The sequence below is a fragment of the Nicotiana tabacum genome, chromosome 12 (genome assembly GCF_000715075.1).
Source record: "Nicotiana tabacum cultivar K326 chromosome 12, ASM71507v2, whole genome shotgun sequence".
In the NCBI taxonomy this organism is placed as follows: Eukaryota; Viridiplantae; Streptophyta; class Magnoliopsida; order Solanales; family Solanaceae; genus Nicotiana; species Nicotiana tabacum.
In genome coordinates, this window is record NC_134091.1 from 83,366,573 (window position 1) to 83,371,439 (window position 4,867).

Genomic DNA, 4,867 nt, shown 5'->3' on the forward strand with positions numbered 1-4,867 from the left:
TTTTGATATTTTAGAGTGAGAGAGAGAGTTCTTAGAGTGGGGGGGGCAACCTAAAACTTATCAATCATTGAGGATTAACAAAGGAAGTCTTCACCCTAAAGGTAAAAATCTATGTCCTAGCTCTCAATTTCTAAAATTTAACAAAATAGGATAATTAGAAAGACAATTATTGGGTGTGGGGGTTGTTATCTTGCATGCATGTATCCTTGAAGTATGTGGGAAGGTTGTGAGCTATAAATGGTAGAGAATGGGTTGGGGAATGATGGAATCTTCCACAAAAAGGGCCTTAAAACATTGATGCACACCTAGTGTTTGATAATATGCTCAAATGAGCTAAAATCGTGATCATCTTCCTAATTTTGGTTTAACTTATTATATTTCTAAAATAGATTGAAGTTGCTAAGAATTCCGGATCATTTTAGAGTTTGAGAAGCTCAATTGAGGTATGTTGGCTAAACCCCCTTCTTCTTAGAATCGAATCCCACGGTGTTCATGTAATTGGAGTAAGTCCTTGATCATTATTGAATTGGCTATTCCTAATGTGGTTGTGTTGAAGGATGTATGTTCAATACTTATTCTAAATGCTTCATCATGTCATCTTGTCATTTGAGGATGTGTTCTAAATGTGGAATAAGTGTTAGAAATGTTAAGACTTCATGTCAAGATCGAAATAAAGATTATTATGCCAAATTGTATAAAAAGCCTCTATGTGCCTAAGATTCCCAAATTTCTCATATGTGAATTTAATGTCTTGAATGGGAAGCCTTATTGTTGTTGACAATGATAATGATATTTGAATGTGGAAAAGGGAATTGGAACTATGAAATACGGCCAAGTGCCAAGAATGACTTTGTAATCGTGATCACTAGTGCCAATGAATTGATATGAAAGAAGTATGATGTGAGATGATAGACTGAAAAAGGTAACGTCTTGGGTGAGACGGCCTAGCCGATCGGGCCGTGATCGGACGCCATGCCCGCACACATGGTGGTGACTATGCTGAAAATGATAATTGAAATTGTGGTTATGGTTGATGTCTCATTTGAGATAACCTAGCCGATCGGTTCGTAATAACTCCGTGTAAGAATACGGTGGTATTGTGAATTGTGGAATATCGGCACTAAAGATCACCCAACCTAATAATATGGAAATTGACTTGAAAACTTATGTGATCCTTAACTTGATGTTTTAATGTTATTTGAAGCTCGTATTGAATTCTTGACCATTTCCCTTGTATTATTATTCATTCTATTGAGATGGTGTTTAGCTATACATACTAGTGCTATTCGACGGTACTAACGTCCCTTTTGCCGGGGGCGCTGCATCTTTAAATGGATGCAGGTGGATACATAGCAGGCAGTGTTGATCAGCGATAGTGGCACATCCTCTTCCCAACAGACTTGGTGAGCCCCACTTCATCTCGGAGTCACATAATGTATCTTTTGTTCATATATTATCACGTCTCAAGGTATAGCCGAGGCCTTGTCGCCGACACTATCATAGACTCTTTTGTATCTTTTAGAAGCTCCATAGATACTATCTGGGTTGTATATGGGTAATGGGAATGTTAAACAAGTTATGTTGTATTTGGTCACTTGTTCCACTCAAACTGTATGAAAATGTGTATTTTGAGACTTAATAGTGAAGTAATTAATGAAACGATTTAGTATTGTATGTATGAACTTCCTACTGTCTAATTAATGAAATCAAGTCTTTTATTGATCATGGGTGAGTTGGATATAAAGTATCTAACAGGGTTACTCGGCCGAGTTCACTCTGTTGAGCGGCGGTCGCGCTTCCCGAGGTTGGGGCGTGACAAGTAGCTAGACTTTTACTAGGGTTGTGACCCAACCCTAATGTGTAAACCTTATTGGTATCTAATTTAGTGCTTGTTTATGACTGGGTGTTCATTATTTAGCTTAGGTCATGCTTTAATTGTAGAATTAATGGTTGCAAATATTAATTCTTGCCTATTTGACTTAGTCTGTACTTGAGAAAGAGGGACCTAGTCTAGGATAACTTAGCTAACAAGGAATTGGGTCAATTAAGAGATTGATTAACCTAATTAAAGGGTTCAACCTAGAGATAGTAATAACCCGACTTGAGCTCTTATCAACTATTTTGGGTGATACCCATTTGGTCTTGAGAAAGCCAAATTGGGTCAAACCACTCTCTGACCGAGAGGTATTGAGTGAGTAATGTAGAGTTGAGAGCTATAATACACCCCAATCAACAAAACAAGTATTAACGTTTTTATCCCATTAGGCAAACACTTAGGTTATGGTCACAGCCCTAGGCCTTTTTACCCATTTGGAAAAACCTTAAAAACAATTACCTCTAGTCTACTTTCTTTATCTTTCAATTATTAGATTAACGGTAGAAATAGAAAGCAAATCCTTGTTATGGAAGTGCAATCTAGATAATCCAATTGCTCATTTGAAATATATACCCCTAACTCCCATCCTAGCTCCCAGTGGATTCGACCCTGGCTCCTAGTTTGGTATTTATTATTGCATATGACTGTTTCATATCTCTATTGAGGTGTGCTTCGGATGTGATCACATACTCATCCTTGTGACAGTCAAGCCAACTTCCTCAAGTGCTCTGAAATGGTAGTATATGCATTCTACTGAACAGAAGGCTCATACAAATCACACAACACAAATCCTCGCACGAGATAAGCCACCTGCTAGCCCCGAATCGGCATCTTCCTATAGCCCTACCATGGTCACAACCACTAAGCGATAAATTAATCTTCCTGAGTCTACACTCGTCAACAAGATATAAGAATCCACTTTATTCCACATATGAACAAATGAATGATCCACAGACAAGCATAAAACACACACTTAAATACGCTCGCTAGTCGAATATAGTATAATATAATATCGTATCCACAGGGATTAGAGTTAAACAACATTATCGTAGTTTGTAGCTAGATTGCTATCCAAGATAATCAATAGTTTAGAACTATGTGGTTAAAAACTAAAATTACCTAAGAATCTAAAACTAATTGACGAATGACAATCGAACAAAAGTGAGCAAGGAAAATATCAATGGGAGAAAATAGGGATTGATTGGATAGGTGCAAGATAAATGTCTGGGATTTAACTCTAGATAATTCACTTCTAATGTTCGAGTGAGTCTCTCGAATTCACTCAATTATTAGTTTAAAGTTTTAGTAGAAACTCCTCTCTCGATTAAGTCTCAACCTCACAATATGAACCAATTTAAGCTTAGTAAAAATATGCAAGAATTCGTAGTGGATTGGTCTTTAGGAGAACCTCTTTCGACTATCCTCCTAACTAGGTTTAATCAAACATCAACTAGCCTCTTTTGATTACTTAAGAAGAATTAATGAATTCAACCAACAAGATAATGCAAAGAGATCACAAGTTATGCCTCTCTCGATTACACGAACATGTGAATATAGATGCAACAATTAAAACATCCAAAACAATTCAATACATACAAACTAGAGTTAATATCCACAAACAAATATCAATACACCAAATCCATCAAACCCTAAAGGGAACTACTCCATAGATATGGAGTAATTCATCACAATTATGTTTAAAGTAAAGAAAAACATAAAACGATACAAACTCTTGTCTTGAGTGAGGATTGAATGATGAATTCCTTGTGATTTTGCTTCTCCACCTCCTCCTTAGGTCTTAGATATGTCAAAAAAGTCCAGAAAATAATGTTTTTCCATGTATATATACCAAGTAGGGTCGGGCCCAAACGAAAACACCTTTTCCTACGCGAAATAGGATAATTGCTCTGTAAAATTTGCACAGGCGCGCCGCATGGGGTGACGCGCCATGTGCCACACGCCACACACCACCCCACGCGTTGTGGGTGTGTTGTTTTCTTAGAGTTCGGATTTTTTTTGACTTTTTGATATCAAGACGTGGTTTTCGTCCCCGAACGCGATCCTGGCTTTATCCCTTGGGCTTTTACTCAGACTTCAAAGCTCCAAATCACTCGAATTCATTCCTTAACATCTACATAGCTCGAAATCCTCCTACAAGGCATAAAACACATAATTAGTGCAAAACACTAAGCAATTAAAGCTCAAACTCAATTAAAGTGCAGTAAATTAGAGTGCGATAAGCGACTAAAACTCGAGATTATAGCCTACCATCAACACCCCACACTTAAACCATTACTCGTCCTCGAGCAATCAAACTACACTTTTTATAGACCTGGCCTTTTTAAACAACTCTCATAACTCATCACACCAAGAATATTTAAAATAGACTAAGCACAATAGTATAACATCATCACCTCACGATTCGACTCAAAAGCACTACGCATTATTTATAACTCGCTCACTTACTCTATCATAGAGTTCAAGCATTACCTTTCCTTTGTGAATCAAGTGCCCTCACACAACAATGGAGAGTAGTTCCACACACAATAGATATTAAGAACATTTAGGAACTCAAGATAGAAAGAATTCACTCACTCTCAGAAATAACATTCATATGCCACAAAAGATGAACCATAGCCTTGCCCATAGTGTACTACTATACTAATTGCGCTCATTCAGTCAAGGATCAAGTAGGACTTTAATTGGTTGTAATGTAGGCTGCGGGACGGGTAGGATACATTTAGATATAAGAGTGAATACACCTCCCTAAGCACTTTAATACATACATTTCATTGTTCAAAACCCCACACTTATGTCAAACCATAACTCCACCTTCACATCAATATACATTAACTCCCTACTTCTTTAATCACAATAACATCAAGAGTTACCACTGTCAAAGAATAATTTCACAACAATACAACATTTTTTTTCTTTTCTTTTTCAATTCAAGTGGCTCTTACTTAATTCAAATCAATACACCTTCTTCCT